We start from the raw sequence: 18,074 nt of genomic DNA, 5'->3' as shown, positions 1-18,074 counted from the left end.
CACTTCCCGTGAAATCCAATGATAAGCCAACTGAAGAACCATCGGACGTTTTTAAAAAAGTGGCTGCGTTGGAAGAAAAATTGATGGTTGTTTCTGAACTGAAGATAAGCATAGATAGCCTCCTGGCTCTGCCGGCGCAACTCGAGAAGCTTGTCATGACAATTCAAGGCCTGCAAACGACAGTTACTGAGGTTCAAACATCAGTAGAATTCTTGGCATCCAAATACGACACGCTCCTTGCGACTTGCAACGATGCCGTGCAGGCAACAAAGACGCTTGAGCAAAAGGTTGCATTTCTAGAAGGGACTATTGACGAACAGGCTTCGATGATTCACCGAATTCAGTGGGAACTCAATGAAAGTGAACAGTACAGCCGTCTGTCCAATCTAGAGATAAGCGGACTGCCAGTTCAGCCACAGGAAGACCTGCGGGCTGAAGTTGCGCAGATGGCTGAAACACTTGAAGTACGTGACTTCAACCAATCTGAGATAGCCTCCTTGCACCGTCTATCATCGAGACAAGGGAAGATTCCGGTCGTAATGGTCAGGTTTTCGTCCCCGAGCTTACGGGAGAAATGGCTGCAGGTAAAAAGCAAACTTAGGACGCTAAATGAGTCCCACAAGCTCTCCTCCGTTTTCTTCAATGAAAACTTGACCCGTATGAACAGTGAGCTGTTCTGGAAAGCTCGAATCCGAGGAAAGGAAAAATCTTTCAAATTTGTCTGGGTCAAGAATGGCAAAGTTTTCGCCAGAAAAGAAGTGGGGGCTTCCGTTATCAAAATCGCGTCTCTTTCAGACATTGACAAAATGACGTAGGGAAATTCACTATTACTGCTATGGCTTCTTTTTCAAGTTTTGACGTCTGTTTCCAATCATTCCATCCAGTTTCTTTGAGTTCTCTTACTATTCTTCACATTAACATTAGAAGCATTCGAAAACATTGGAATCAATTTCTGGTAATCGCACAAGACCTTTACCAAGTAGTAGACGTATTTGCTTTCACAGAGGTAAATATTGCTGACAATATTACCTGCATGTTCAAGCTTCCGGGTTATACGGAGCATTTCCTTACCCGCCAAATGGGTAAGGGTGGAGGAATTGCTGTTTTCTTCAAGGATTCATTATCGGTTTCCAATATCAACATCTCCATCAACGCTGCAGAGGCAATGGGATTTGAAATTTCGTACAGCAACATTTCGAGTCATCTCCTTATCATATACCGACCACCGTCTGGAAACGTGGCTAATTTTATCACAGCATTGCATGACGTTTGTAAGCAAAGGTTTAGCCAAGGTAACCTATGCATAATGGGTGACTTGAATATTGATCTGTTAAAGCCTGAGAGAGCATCTGCACAAAGCTACCTAAATGCCCTTGCGGATCATGGTATAGAAACACTACTTTCAGATCCTACTAGAGAAGAGATCGTAAACAACAGTTTGTGTAAAACTTGCATAGACCACGTTAACGTACGCGCGTCGGACTTGTCTTATGTTATGGCAGCTGTCATTCGAAAGAAATTAGCGGATCATTACTTTACGCTATGCCACTTTGCTAAGGTCGATTCTGCACAGAAACCTAATGATAGCAGGTGTGTTATGACTATACTAGATCGAAAACTATTTGACAGTAAGGTGTCATCCTTCGACTGGAACTCATTTATATCACGAAATAACAAAGATACCGCCTACGATAACTTTGTTTTGGTTCTTAAAAATTTAAAAGAATCCTGCAAAAAAAGTATCATTGCCAAAAAACGAAATAATAATTGCTTCTGGCTTACAGCTGACATTCTCGCAGCCATTAGATGCAAAGAAGCGCTGTGGTCAAAATGTCGCGCTTCACCAAAAAATGCAAACTTACGAAATGAATTTCGGGCTGCTAGGAACAAAGTAACCGCTCTTCTTCGGTCCTCTAAAAGGCGTTACTATGCTAGCCAGTTTCGCAATTGCCACCATGACGTGGCCAAAACTTGGGCTATCGTGAACGAACTGCGCGGGCGTCAGCGTAGACCGGTCAAGGACGCAATAGAGCATAGTTTTGGTCACTTGACATCCTCTTTGGCAAATGATTTTAATAACTTTTTTTCTAAAGAACAGCGCATTGCCCGTGCCACATCACGTTCGCCGTTACTTCCTTCTTCTGTGATTGACTCAGCATTTCTTCCACACATAACAGAGCCAGATCTTTTCAGCATAATCTCCAGTCTACGGCATAACAAATCGGCTGGAATTGATGGAATATTTATCAGCGACCTTTCCAGAAACTTCCAAAGCTTGAAGTGTGTCCTTCTTTTTATGCTAAATGATATGATTGAAAGTGGCTTCTTACCATGCTCTCTTAAACAAGCGCGTGTTATACCACTTTACAAGGGTGGCAAAAGAAATGATATCACGAATTATCGCCCAATATCTATCGTGTCGTGTATATCACAAATTTTAGAAAAACACGTCTTATGTACAATGTCAGCATTTTTGCTGAGGCATAACGTGCTTAGCCCACATCAATACGGATTTGTTGCTGGTTCTGGTACCCAAACGTTATTAGAAAAGATGTCGGATTCCGTTCATTCTAGTTTTGATCAAAATGAAGTGGCATTTGGTCTCTTTCTTGATGTCAGGAAGGCATTTAATACTGTTCACCATGATATTCTCTGTGAAAAGTTGTTTTGCTATGGTTTTCGTGGTCCTTTTCAAATGTTACTAAGAAATTATGTGTCTCAGCGATCTCAAATGGTGGAACTTGGACCTGTGCAAAGCAGAACTATAGACTTATATAGTGGTGTTCCCCAGGGATCCATCTTATCACCCCTCTTATTTAATCTCTATGTTAATGACCTCCCCAGCATTATAACTTCATCACAGATTTATCAATATGCAGATGACACCCTCCTCATCTCATCTAATACAGATTTTTCTTGCGCACTCCGTCAACTTCAACAGGACGCTACTAATCTATATGATTGGTTTCAATGTAACCTGATTGATATAAACCCCCAAAAAACTCATCTAGTGTGCTTTAAAAATGCACACAAGCCAATCCCGAAAAACGCTGCGGTTTTTTTGCACAGCTCCAGTTGCACTGCATGTTCTTGCTACCCCATTACATGTGTTCCGTCCGTGAAATACCTTGGCATTTACTTTGACAGTGATTTATCCTGGAACACGCACATGGCACACCTCAGTAAGAAGCTTAGAGGCGTCGCATGCTTGCTCTATGCTCTAAGGGCCTACCTGCCATTTGCCATAAGACGTTTAATTGCACAGTCTTTGGGGTATTCTCTGCTGAGATATGGCATGTGCTGTTTCTTCAACTGTTCTGCAACATGGAAAAATAGGATAAACCGTATTCTCAAGAATATGGCTAAGAGTGTCATCTATTCAATACCCCATAAACAGCAAAGTGTATTCCTTTCTTCAGGTCTGCCTTCCTTTGACATTGTGTTCAAACAAGTCACTGTACTCAGATATTTCTGGAACTCTGAATTTCGGTTCCACAACGTTAAACCAATCCCATTAAGAAAAGTTTCTCGATATATTGTCCCTGCAGTGCGAACTCATTTTGGTATGTCTATGAGGTCATATTATATCCCATGTATATTCAATGAGATGCCTGATAATGTTTTCAACTTGAACACTCGCAGACAGTTACGTGATGCTATTGCCGAGCTTGAACAGCTCTAGTGCATATGTTTTAATGTAGTACACAAAACAATGAATTGATTTGGTAACACAGGTTGTTGCTGCTGCCGGACGGCGCCCTACAAGCCCAATTGAGGCTTTGGCGCGTCCGCGTCTTGTATTGTTTCTTTGGTGTGAATAAAGTATTTATTATTATTATTATTATTATACATAAGTACAGGCAACTATGGGAGTAACAAGATGGCGTTGCCCGAGTGTATCACAGAAGCGTTTGCGGGACGGCAGGCTGGAAACGCTGATTGGTCGATGGGATGCGCTTCTCCGTGACGTTTTTTGACTTCGCCCTCGTTCTCAACCGGACGTGGCGTCAGCGCGCCTTTCTCGACCTCTCCCTAGAGCGCCTGGGGAATCGCTAGGTGCACCCGCCGCGCCGCGCGTGCGTGGTGAGCGGGCATGCCGCATTCGTTTCGTGATCCTCGGCGCGCTCGTTTCGAGGCGTGTGCAGCTATGGCGTTCGTGCGTGGTGCGCTCGGCGGCGACAGCCAGCTGAAATTTCTGTGCAGTTTTTGCTTGCGGCTTTCGCCGTTTCCCCAGGAGCACGTGGCTAGTGTCGTGCTCGTATTTAAAGTTTTTGCCGCGGCACTACAAGGATCCGCATCAGGCGCGCTTTGAGGACCGCCGTTTGACAGCTACGCTGACGCGCTTGTCGGGGGTGCGCATTCTCAACCCTGAGGTAAGGACTGAACTACATTGTCGCAAGTTTTCTCGTGCATTGAGGACTCACCAAATTGCGGTGCTTGTAACGAAACTTTTTTTTTTTTGCAGCGTCGTTCCCTGGATATGCTTCTCGGAAGCCGATGTCATTGTTCGTCGCGGACGCTGGGCCTACTGCTCGCCGCCACGCCGCTGTAGGTTGACGTTGAAGAGCTGCTCCAAACGGCCCTTTTCAGGGCCGCTTCATTGCTTCCTGGAAGATTGCGGGCATCAATCTCGCGGCCGTGTTCCCTCTCTTTGTCGAAATCGGCGCCAGACATCAGAACCCGCGCTAGGCCTCGTTGCAGGGTTAAACGAGTGCAGTGTGGCTTTAGAGAAGTTATGACTTGCGCTTAGTCTATCTATATCATTCATTCAGTGCAGTGTGCCTTTGCTTCTTTAGCGACTTCTCACGCCTTGTCGAAATCGGATTTAAAGCTCACGCCACGCCTCGTTGAATGGGTTAACCGAGTGCAGCGCCTAGCTTTGTTTTTGTGTTCTAACCTGTAAGCAGTGCACCTTTCTTCGCTCCTTACTTTTGTTCTTTTCAGTCGTTTCCTGAATCCGTCGAAAGAGCCAGGCTTGCCGGATGGTTGTTCGCCGTGAATGGAACCACGAGGCGATCGCATCTGCATACACAGCACGACTTTGTTCCCTCGTGTTTTTTTTTACCAAGGATTGCTTCGACAGCTCGTGCAAAACGAGGACTGCGCACGCCGTGTCGTCGCTGCTTAGTGAAGAGGCACAAAACGGATGTCGTCCTTACTAAAGGCCCTTCTCGGGGCCACCTCAGTGTTTCCTGGCAGACCACGCGCTTTCCGCCCTGTGCACATGTTCCCCTCATTTCCAATCATTTGTAAGTTGCATATCAATGAATTAATAAATCAGTCAATGCACTTTATTTACCAGAAAAATCTCGCTGGTCACCCTGGGCTAAAAGCTGTGCACACAGCTTGACAAGGCCCAGGGGACCATTAGATGACAGTTTTGAACGTAGGAAAAACAAGTTGGTACTTTAAAAGAACATGGAAAGTACACCAAACAATATAAGAGATAAACATTACAATCGCGCATTACAGTAAAGAAAAAGAAAACACTTTGACAGCAGACATACAGTATCAATTTACACTATAATACATACAAAAATCACGACATTCAGCATTATGGCACGAAATATAAGAACAGCACATAAAGCAAAAAAGAATGCAAGTTACAATAGTACAGATAGATTAGCTGTTTACATTTGCATATGCATAAAATTAGTCCTCGTCTCCTTGGGCCTCCTTCAAATCCTGCAGAAGGCTTGAATTTGCAACTGCTAATATCAAAGAAGATTTAGAACTTCAGTTTGGGATACACGGTGCATAGTACTTGAGAAAACAAACAATAGCGCCTACAATGACACACACAGAAGAATAACTATGCAGCACAAGCGCTATCCTGCGCTCTACAGTATGGAACTGTGACTGAAAAATGAACCTTCACGTCAGTGAAATATGAGCCTTTAGGCTGTCTACAAATTGTTATTACAGAAAGAAAGAAATATTAGTGAATGTTGTGTGAGAGGCTTGCATATTACTCTGTTTATTTATTTATTTACCCCTCAAGGCCAGTGGCATTACACAGATGTTAGGGTGGGCTTGTCTAAAAGGAAAGTAAAATAATAGAGCCCGGCCCGCACCGCTTAGAGCACAACGGGCTAGTGGCATTACACAGGGGGAATGGTAAATATACTAAAACTGAGAGAAAAATACAGTTGATTACATGAACATTAAACAGCGCCTGAATATACAATGTTAGCTAGTGCTACGCGGAACTGCTCGTAATTTTCAGTGCCGGCAACTTCTGCGGTAAGGTGGTTCCAGTCGCATGAGGTTCGCGGCAGGAATGACTGCGAGCAGCATTTTCTGTTGCATGACATACTTCCAACTTTGTGATCATGATCAATGCGGCGGGATACAGAAATTGTACGGGGGATGAGGTGATCACGAAGAGCGGGATGATGGTACAGCTTGTGGAACAGGGTGATACGAAACACTTTTCTACGCGATGTCAGTTATGGGAGGCAGATATTAGACTTCATAGCTGTGCGGTTGTAGTTAACAAGGATTAAACGCACAGAGTTATTTTGCACCAGCTCAAGATCATTAATGAAGTCATGAGCAGGGTGCCATACACGTGTTGCATGCTCGAGTTTTTATCGTATTAGTGTTTGATAAAGCAGTAGTTTCAAATTGGAAGGAACGTTAAAGAAGTTGCGACGTAAGTAGCAAAGCATGCGATTAGCATTTTCAATTATGTTCTCGGTATGAAGAGACCAGTTAAGATAATAAGTAATGTGGACGCCGATGCACTTATATGATGAGGCTGATTCCAACGAAATGTTATCGATGTAGTAGTGAGGTGGGACGGAAGTTTTTCTAGATACACGCATGACTTTACATTTGTTCATATATAGCTGCATTCACCATTCTTCGCACTGAAGTCAGTGGCGGTCTCGTCAAGTAGTCCCCTGCTTTGTACGTTCACCTTGTTAGCGGCTGTCTTATTTCACACAATTCCACGTTCTACACGTTGATAGGTATCGTGTTCCTGCCTTGGTGGTAGTGGTTTATTTTTAAAAAAAAAAAGGAAGCAAAAGAGTGTTGCCGGCTGCGGCAATTGCTATCTAATATCTTAAGCACCCGAGCTGCAGCCGGCGGAAACGACAGGGAAAGGGAGAGGATAGTAAGGAGAAGTATAGAGGGGAGCGACAGCAAGAAAGGACAGGGGAGAGCTTTGTACACTATTTACAAAATACAAAAGTAATCAAGTTCCCGCCACCGTTGTCTTGCCATGCCGCCGGCGCGGCGGCGACGGCGGTGCCATTTACCTGCGGTTGCGGTGGCCAACAACCTCGTCGGCGGGAGGGGGGGGGGGGGGGGGGGGAGCCACCCATTCATGTCTTTATCCCACCAGGGACACAGCGACGCAAGCGAGGGGACCATCCCTTTCTGGCTTGACAAGGAGCGCCGACCAGCCGCCTTGGGGACTGAGGGCAGAACAAATTAAGCCACTTCCCAGAACTGATAAATGAAGGCCGCTAACCCCACTGGTGAAATGTCCGGGCAGGTGCTTTGACCTTAGTGGACATGTCGTGGCAATTATCTCGGACGTCGACTCGTTTCGCCTGGTATCGAAATGAATATTGCTCGCGTAAGCGTTAACATTCAAAGATTGAGTAATGGTATAACGTCTATACCTTTCGCCATTTATTTTTCAATAACAAAGCGCAAAAAAATTTTTGTTCAAATAAAATGAAAAATCGTTGTTTCTATTTTTTCTTTTTTTATATACAGCAGTCTGTCCGCTCCCCCTAAAACCACTCTCTGTGACCGCCACTGACTGAAGTAATGTAAGGTTGTTAGTGTTGGTTATTTCTCTAAAAATGACGCAAACATCAGCGAATAGGTGAATATGAGAATCCATAAGAGAGCGGGGATCATTAATGTTAGATCAGGAACAGTAGCTAGGGTCCAAGAACTGAACCTTGTGGAACTCCGGAAGACACCTCTGTAAAACAGGTGTTATAACCGTAAGCAATAACTAATTGTGAGCGATTAAGTAGACATTCAATCCATTTCAATAAGTTACAGTCAATATTAAGATGTTTTAGTTTGTGAGCCAAAAGGTTGTGACATACATCGTCGAAAGCCTTTGAAAAATTCAGAAATATACAGCCAGTTAGTGATGATAGGTCTAGAATACAGTGCAATGCATGTGTAAACTATATTAACTGTGTTTCGCAAGAGTAAAGTTTTCGAAAACAATGTTGCGCTGACATAAAAAGTTGTTCAATGAAAGGAAGTTAACAAGGTTGGTGAATATTATATGTTTGAACATTTTGGGTCAAGTATTGGTAAGGGATATGGGACGATAATTAATAGGGGATGCTTTGCTGCCGGATTTGTAGACTGTAACCACCTTTCCGATCTTCCACTCAGTAGCAGCGTTGACTGGTCAATGCTGGAAAAGTTTGGTTAGTATAATGGGCGAATAAGCTGCAGTGCTTTTTAAGTAACGCAGTCATAACCCGGAGCGGAATGAACACTGAGTCCATCAATAAGCTTATTCACACCAGTAGGAGCAACAGTTATAGGTGGCATGAAAACATAGTTGAAGTGGTGAGTTGTAGGCATATGTATACATCAGATATGGGTGTAAAGTTGTCAGTGATTACGCGGTTAAGAATCGTGACGCGAACGTCGGAAGGGATGAGGTCGCCTAACGGGTCAGATAACGCAAAACTATCGTCGGTGGAAGGATTAATGACCCGCCAGAATTTTTGACATTGGTGGTTACATGTGAGTGGAAGTGCTTTTAGCGCTTTTGAGCGCCTGAACATACATGTTGGAAGCCGCTGAATACGAAGTCCGATCGCTCACTAGTTGGCGAGAACTTTGCGATGCGGTAGAGGCTTTCTTTTTGTTAGATAAACGTTTAATATGATTATTACACTAGGGAGCTATTGAGTGGGTGGTAGCAGTGCGTTCAGGAGTGTATTGTTCTGTGAGTTGGGTGATTATAGCTGTGAACATGCTCCAGTTGGTTTGAATGCTGCGGACACCAAAGCTATGGGAAAGCATCGATAAAAAAAAATAGTTCATTATTTATCGCCTGAAAATTTGCTCCATTGTAGTCTCGTATTATTATTTTTTTTCTTTTTGTTAGTGTTCGGAGTGGCTAGATTAATGTCATAGTGCATTAGCAAGTGGTCGCTGATGCCTGGCAGGTATGTAATAGGTGAGACTATGTCAGATCGATTTGTCAGGATTAAATCTAGCGTATTAGCCGCGTTGGCTGTTATAGTCCCTTGTGAGCACAAATGCACTAACGAGAATACTGAGCGCACATCTAAAAATTCGCGACTTCGAGACGAGAACGGGGACATTAAAGGGGAGTTGGTATCCCATGTTATCTTCGAAAAAATTAGATCGGCAAATAAAACAATACTGAAATAGATCATGGTGCTTTGTTTTTAAGTGTTTCCATAAAAAAGTATGGCAACAGATAAGGAAAGGCTTAGGTGATCGTGATCGAGGAGGTTAGACTGAATTATAGTGCAACAGCTTGAAACAGGTCTTCACATCATTCATATATACTTTTGCATCTGAGCCTTGTATTTATTGCTGTATTTTGTGTTACAACTTGTATTTAACATTTTTCAATTTTGCTAAACCTGTTCTTTTTTGCATATATTATGTATTCGCCCCTCCTGCTTGGGCCTACTGTAGGCCTGCAGTATGTTCTAAATAAAATAAAAATAAAAAGAACATTGCAGGAGCCCGGACAAAGCAAAATTACACAAATTACGTTTGAATAGAGATTATGGCAGGAAAGTGGATGAAATATAGCTAAAAGAAGAATTGTGAACCGAAGCAAAGTATGTAATGAGCCAGAAATATGCATATCAAAGAAGACACTGCACTGAGAAAATGGACAGCATGAAATAAATGAGCAGCACAAGTGCAGCGTACAGGCCTTTATCAAAGAATTTATTTTTTGTTTATTTACCACGTCCTGGTAGTGTTAGCTCCATAAAGCATTATCAAAATTATCACAATTTTCAGTTTTATTTGCTTAGGAGAACGTTAGAGCATTAAGAACTTGGCTCATAAATGCACCTCAAATATTGCCATAAATCATCGTACTCTTCGTCCTGGGCCACAAGAGCTGGGGCTTCATGAGATAATTATTACGGTGCATTAACGAAAATTTCAACATGCCGTCAGCATGCAAAGATTTTATACTGGCGCTGAAAAAACCACATTTTTTTAATTTTCGCTGGCAGGAGGGAGTAACTTTCTTGACTGCGCTGCTTTCTTCCTAAGCAAATGAAAGACGTGTATGCCGAGCAAAAACAATTCGAAAATATGTAGCGTAAGATATAACACTAATGCACTGTGAAGCTTGATGCCTTATTGGTCCAGTAGAGTGGAGAGCTGGGCGAGTTAATTGGTTCACGATTGTAGAAAGAAAACCAGCGCAAAAGACGGGGACACAGAACTCGGAACACAGAATACAGGAACACAGAACACAGCGTCGTCCTGTGTTCCTGTTGTGCGTCTCCGTCCTTTGCCCTTGTTTTTTTTTCCTTAATTGGCCATGCACTTGTGGCAATTTAAGTGCACTTCCTGTGAATTTTGCACAAAAGTAGTGTATTTTTGCATTCACCTTTTTTACACGCTGAGTTGTTTTATCTTTTGGTCACTTCAGAAGGGAGGAGTTAGTATAGAAGTAATTTACTTGGAGAATACAAGGAAATATATCTTGCGATGAATTTTCTCATATTTTAATTCTGCCTGATGGGAATGCATTACGCGCCATACGGTGTTACTCACAACCAAACGCCCAAGGCTCTAAGTTGGGCAAAGCATGTATCATATATGTGGAAGTGCGAATATGGCTGTGGTGCGCTGGGCGTCTTGCATGCACAGCAGGAAGTGATTTGTGTCTAGACCATCCAGGAGGGCATGTACAAGGACGGGAAGATAGTACAAACGCTAAAAAAAAAAAAGCTAGCTGAGGCTAGAAACGCATTTTTCGTTCTAGCAAGTACCAACGTTGGGGCAAAGCAACCAGTTTTGGGCGCCTTGTAAGAAGAAAGGATGGTTCTGGGAAGCGGAGGCAGGGCTGCGTACGGCGCACGCGAGGTCGCGGGGTCACGGAGTAGCGCTGCAGCAGCACATCGGGAAAAGGTTAAATTCTTCCACTCGCCACTCGCAGCGCACCGCAGAGCCGGCAGCCTTCTCTCTTGTCCGCCTACCCGGCAGGTTCCGGCCGGGGAGACGGACAATAGTCGCGGGCGAGAGCGAAGGAGGGGGGGGGGGGGGGGGGGGGGGCACCACATGAAAAGCATTAGAAGAATGTCACTGGCGCCTCCACTACGGCTCAGCTTGTACTATTCTGGCGCAGTGCTGCGTTTCGCCGTAATCGCTTGTCAGCAAAGTGAACACAGCACCGTGCCTTCCCGTGAATAGTACAAGCAGGGACGTCGCGGCCACATCGGCATTCGCAGTATAGCGCCGCCCTGTCGCTTATTTGCTCGCTTATCCTCTAACAAGTCAAAAAGTCTTCCTGTTGTGGCACGCCATCCATGGCTTACGACACCACGTCTGTCATTCCCCTTCATACTTCAAGCGTTTCTCTTGCTATGGAAGTATTAGCCGTTGCGGCCACCAATTCAAGCAGCGAGAAAAATTTCAGCGCCGCAGGATTCGTAATGAAAGAGCGCCGCTCTTGTTTCGATCAAGCCATCATCAATGAACAACTTGCATATTTAGAGTGATAAATCTATACCTTTATGCGTTGTGTCTTGTGTATAATCCCAAACTGTGATCTGGAATGCGAGGTCAAAATTTGAATGTCATTGAAATAAACTCATTTTCCTGAAATTCTCTTTTTGTGTCGTCGCCGCTTTGCAGGTCGGGCCGAGCACGAGCGTGCTCAGGGTCCTTCGGTGTCGGGCCGGGCTTCCTGTCGGTAGGTTAAGTCCCGGGCCGGGCGCGGGTTCGAAATTGCGACCCGTGCACAGCTCTATTCAGAAACCTAATCACATTTCCTTTTGTGAAAAAAGAGCTATGTGCAGAGTTTAAATGGTGCAAGTATGAAGCTACAATGAAGTCAATTACCAAACACATCGGAACATCAGTTGTGATGCCTGAAAAAAGATGTACTGCAACATATAAATACTCAAGTCTCGATAAGCAGGAATACTGAAGGGGAATAAAAACAGTTTTCTTTTGTTCGGGCTCACGCGCCTGCTACAAACATATTCTTTATACATAGCAATAAAACTTGAAATAACTGTTTAAGAAGCCTTTTGGTCAAAGTATAGCTAAGTATGACTGAAAGGAGTCCGCAAGAAATGCACGGAAGCAGGCATGCAGTGTGACAGCGCAGCGCGACAGGTGCGCTTTTTAATCTCGCGCGCGCACTGAAGAACATGGGTTTATGGTTTATTGGGGTTTTAACGTCGCAAAACGAGTCAGGCTATGAGGGACGCCGTAGTGAAAGGGGTTCGGAAATTTCGACCACCTGGGGTTCTTTAACGTGCACTGACATCGCACAGTACACGGGCCTCTAGAATTTAGCCTCCATCGAAATTCGACCACCCCGACCGGGATCGAACCCGCGTCTTTCGGATCAGCGGCCGAGCGCCATAGCCACTGAGCCACCGCGGCGGGTCGAAAGACATGACGGGGACACGCCGAGGAGGCAACGCTGCAGTGCACGCTGCCTCCTCGCCTCTCGGCTCCTCGCGAGCAGCCCCGTCCGCTGACGAGCGGTGGCGGGGGAAAATCTAGGGAAAACATGCCTGTCCCCAACCGGACATGACGTCATTAAATATCACGTGACATATGACGTCACGCGTATGACGTCATATTTTTTTGACCAATCAGCGTTTCCAGCCTGCCGTCCCGCAAACGCTTGTTGTATCACAACCTCCTCGCCGCGCTTTACCCCCCTGAGTCCTTCAATGCTTTTATGGTCATGAAACTTCTCCGTAACGCTATGGGCGAGCTTCATATGTTGACCGCGCCTTCTACGAGGCGGCGCTGAGAGTCCTGTGGGGGCAACGACGCGAGGAAGCGAGCGTCTCTACGGCCGCGAGTCTGTGGGCGGAATGGGACGCCGGCGGTGCGGCTGCAACTATTTTCTTTTTCACTTTGCCTTCGTTTGCAAAATAAGTACAGTGCACGTTTGCAAAATAAGTACAGTGCCGAACACTTGCTGCGTGACGGGTTGCCGCTCCGCCTACGGAGGTACGCAGGAAAAGGCCTCGCTGTTCTGTCTGCCGAGCGACGCCGAGCACCGTAAAATATGGAAGCGGGCGATACCCTGACAGGAAAGCGGTGGATTTAGCTTCGACTCCAAGCATGTCCGTGTCTGCGAGAGGTATTTTGCTCCACGGATTCGGTCTCATGAGTTTGTGATTAACGGCGAAGCAGTGTCGCTGCAATGAGAGAAGCTGAAACTCAGGCCCGTGGGACGGCGCCGTCCCACGGATATTCGAAGGCCTACCAGCGTACTTGGGCACGAATCTGTGACGATGTTGCATTTCAGACACCTGTACTCTTCAATGTGCTGATGGCTTTTGGTGCGAAAGCACTACTTCACGGGGTCAAACCCGACCAAGAATCTTGTGGCGTCCCTGAATTAAAGGGTGCAGAAATAAAATGAATATTGCCGCGACTGGAAATTTCGAACCCCCGGCGGCGCGAACAGATCAGCTCTGCTGGCCTGTGCACGAGAGCACTGTGCTATCGCAGCAGCCGATCACGCCTCGTGTTATTGTTGTTGTTGCCTCAAAAACGATGGCATATACCCACGGTGGGAGATTGGCCGGGGTTTCGTGCAGACCCAAACAGGAAAAAACTAAACTGCAACACACTCTCGCGCTGCGCGCATTGTACACCGTCGTCTTCATCAACGTCCACCTTCGGAACCGGCTTAAGCTTAACTTCAGTCTAATATCGTCGCCAGACGTGCCAACAACGCAGCAAAGCAAAACCATGAGCCAAACAGGCTAAACGCATGCGTTCGCACGTCTGCTCAGTTTAACCACGTTGAATCCCTAGCGGTTTTTATTTTTTGTACATGTTTCTCCGCGATTTCTATAAGTGCTCATTTTTTGTTTATTGCGTGGCCGCTCACACCTTGTCTCTCATTTTTGTAGCGCGAAGCCAGCACATGAGCAATGAACAACAAATATTCACATGCAATTTCCTTGCACTCGTCAGCGCCTCCGTAGTCACAGCGCGACAAAGTGTAAACAATGGCTTAAGAGTCTTCAGCAGCTGGCTTTGCCACCTTCGAAAGTGTCAGCAAAAAAAAAAAAACTTGGGATAGCACCATCAAACTACTGGTCCATTCGTCATGTGATCGCTTTTGTAGCGCGCACTCCAGTTCTTAAAATGCCGCCATAACGTCTTGCTTACAGCATTATTGAGATTGCAGTATTTCTCACAAGGTAAACGCCAGCCTTAAGCAGCCTTGTGCACTTAGATGAAAGCGAGGACTTGGCCGAAACAGGCGCAGCCCAGACACATATCGATAAGTTACTGACCACTACGCTAGATATTCCAGAGTGATATTGCAGGCAAGTTGCGGTAAAAATGAATGCGAAGGATGGGCCAATGTAAAAATATCGCTTTTTTGTAAAAAGCAACGAGAGAAAGTAAGCGCTTTAATTGTTTGCCAGGAAACAGCCGCCAACAAGGTTTACTAGCGGCCGTCGTCGATCGCACAGGCTTTTTAGTGTCTCGATGTTGCAGCCAAGCTTTCAGGTGATAACCAGTAAAGTAGCGTCCATCCTAAGCCCAAATACCGATCCCCAGAAAGCACAACTATCAAGCGAATATAAGCCTGTTGGACCGAAAACAACCGCTGCGAGCAGGGCTCGCGCAGCGACTCGTGCCCTCTCGCCGACAGCCGCGCCACCAGCGGCGCGCGCTGTCCCTATAGACCAGATTTTTTTACCCTCGCACGCAGGCTGCGGACGCGCGCCTACTCTCTACGCCAGTCGCCATCTGTCGGCGCGCGCGGCCCGAGGGACTGCGGGTCGCGCCGGCGCCGCGCATAGAACGCATGTTTACGTGTTCGCTTCTGCCGTTTTGTGCTCCATCAGCTAACGTATGAGGGTGTGTGCTGTGCGTCACTACTCACATTTGCCCTCTTCCAGACAGTGCTGCGGTTATCTTGTGCGCAGTTACTCGTTAACGTGACATCCGAGGGTAGTCGACCAGGTAGTGTACCGACTGGAAACCGACACTTCGAAGCAGATTTCTGCGCTGTCGTGTCGTTTGTTGTCGCCTTTTATGTGCGATATCATCTATGATAATTTTATGCATCAGAATATAGATCTATTGATTTGACTCAGTGGAATAGTAACTGGATAGGCGAGCTGCAGACTGAAGGTTGTCCCGACGGAGCGCGTGTTTTCGATCACTAGTACGTGTTCGGCATCCTTGCGCTGAGCTTGCTCTTGTTCCCATTAAACACATTTCATGCACAGGATTGTAAGCACGACCGCTACCGAATCCAGCTGCTTTTTCCGCACACATGTCAGAGGTATCTGGGGGGTAAAGGTTTATCTATATTATCTTTTTGCTGTTGGTATCTACCTTAGCTTGGTTTGGTTTATTAAGGTTTTACGTTCCAAAGCGACTCAGGCTATGAGGGACGCCGTAGTGAAGGGCTCCGGAAATTTCGACCACCTGGGGTTCTTTAACGTGCACTGACATCGCACAGTACACGGGCCTCTAGAATTTCGCCTCCTTCGAAATTCGGCCGCCGCGGCCGGGATCGAACCCGCGTCTTTTGGGCCAGAGCAGAGAGCCGTAACCACTGAGCCACCGCAGCGGTGCGGTATCTACATTATTCATAGGAAAATATGCGTGATTTCATTACATTTTCCACACTTAGCCAAACGCCTACGCAACGCTCTCACACGCGGCGAGAGCTCCTGAATAACATAACGCGACTTCGGACCTCAGAATTAGTGAAAGCTGGATTAGCTGCTCATATCTATTCAAGCTTTTATAAATTAAGCGAAAGTACGTTTTTATGCACAAGGTTGCATAAACCATGACAAAATTTGTTTTCTGTTGGCGCTGCGACTCAGTTGAGCTCACAGCGGTAATTTGTTGATAAACTGGCGCGGCGACAAGAAAGCCGTTTGTGGAAGTGGGGGGGGCTTTATGGCCGGCAGGAAGGAATAAGAGTGCATGGGAATTGGAACTGCATACTAGCCGCACACCTAATTCTTGATATTGAATAAAAAGTTTCTTTGCGGTGGAGCACCAAGACGGAATTCGATATAAGCACGAGCGCGTTCTAAACGCCGGCACAATTAACCTGAATGTCAAACTAAATGTCATTAAAACGCGTCAATGTTATCGCTTTGATAACGTAAATACTTCCTGCAACACAGCCACGCAGCGGAAGTATGCTCGACAATGTTTTTTTAGTGCCCGAAGCGCGGCTATACGCAGGCGCGGCCGCGGAACTGCCGCAGCCCCGCAGTCCCCAAAGAAACGCCCGCACCGCGGCGCGCCAGTCGGTGCAAAATGGCCGCGCCCAGGAGAGGCTCAAAAATCTGGTCTATATGAAACTTTGGCCGGAGTTTCATGACCAGAAAAAACATTGAAGGACTATGGTAATAGTAAGAAACTCTATGGCAGAAATGTACCTAAACAAACGCCATTTTGGAATGACGTCATTAAAAGTCACGTGACACGAGGATGCCACCGAGCCGTGAAACTGCAAGAAAGTTGCGCTCCACTAGTGCTAACCACGCTTTTTTATATTTTTATATGCACTTGAACTATATTTTGCATAATAACTTTAATAAGTATATTTTTCTAGTTTTCGTCTGCTTGCGCCCTCTACAGCACGTCCAGAAACTCAACGGCTGTGTATTCCTGGACAGGGTTGCCAGGTTTGGCTACTTTGCGCCAAATTGGCTACTTTTTGGACCTCTTGGCGACAAAGATTTGAATTTGGCTACTTGGCTACTTTTTGGCTACATTTGAATTCGAAGTTGAGACTGAACAATACACCTATTTTTTCGCCAATGGTCCCAGTGCATCTTTGCTGAAGTGCGTTAGAATGCCACACGTAACACTATTATTCTATGGTGCCTGCCCTGTTGTTGAAAATTTACCTGTAATCATCTCCTAGACATAAAATACTTCTCGCTCCTGTGTTGACTTAATGCTCGCCGGACTTGTTCTTCTAGCCGAGACTCCGAAACTCTGGCTCTGCTATGCAATGCGGATATTTAGCTTCCTTAGAACTAGCAATAAGAAATTTCATATCTCCAGTCACTGACTGCACCTCAGGTTAATGGGGAAGTGTCTTGCTACTTAGCTGATGCACATGTGCCCTCAGTTGACTACTGGTTCAAAGCGAGTTGATTGGCCGCACATGCCAGCCCGACAGCCACTTGTATGATGCTGAGAATTAGTCATGATTGAAATTTTTCAAGACACATGGTTTTTTTAGCCGATTAGTGGCGAGCGGGGAAGACCAAAAAGTTTTGAAACATGATTACGAAGGATCTTGGTATCGCATAGCGATATAGAGCTGGGGAGCCGTAAGTGGCTGAAAAGCAACCCATTTGACCTGAAAAACTTTGGCCAAGGCCGCGTGCTTTCTATGCCTTCAATACATATGAACTGCACGTGGCGGTCAGTCTGTTTTGCAATAGAAAACTGAAAAAAAGATCGCAGGAGGAAAACGGTACAAAAAATAGGCGCATATGAAATCATGCCCTTGTTTACAGAACAGTGAAGAAATTTAATTAAAAAAATGTCATGCATGCCATATTTATATGGGAATGCAGAGTGTTATGGCAGTGGCTTAGGAACCCAAATTATTTCTCCTCTGCAGAGAAGAAAAACTCTTCTGGTTACTTTTCCCACATTTTCACTCCCTTTAGAAATTCCTCGCGCGTTTCCGAGCTCCTGTTCCATGATGTTCATGTATTTCCTTCCATTTGATTTGATGCTTTTTTACTTCAGTTATTCGCGTCCAGTGTTAACCTGTATTCGGCAAGAATTACAAATTTGTTGCGCTGCTTTTCTGAAACTTTGGCGCTTTTTTGGCTACTTTTGACACTCCGGCGACACGTTGGCTA

This window comes from Amblyomma mixtum, chromosome 4 (genome assembly GCF_055824585.1).
Source record: "Amblyomma mixtum isolate Tamu chromosome 4, ASM5582458v1, whole genome shotgun sequence".
NCBI lineage: Eukaryota > Metazoa > Arthropoda > Arachnida > Ixodida > Ixodidae > Amblyomma > Amblyomma mixtum.
Note: the sequence above shows the minus strand (reverse complement) of the source record.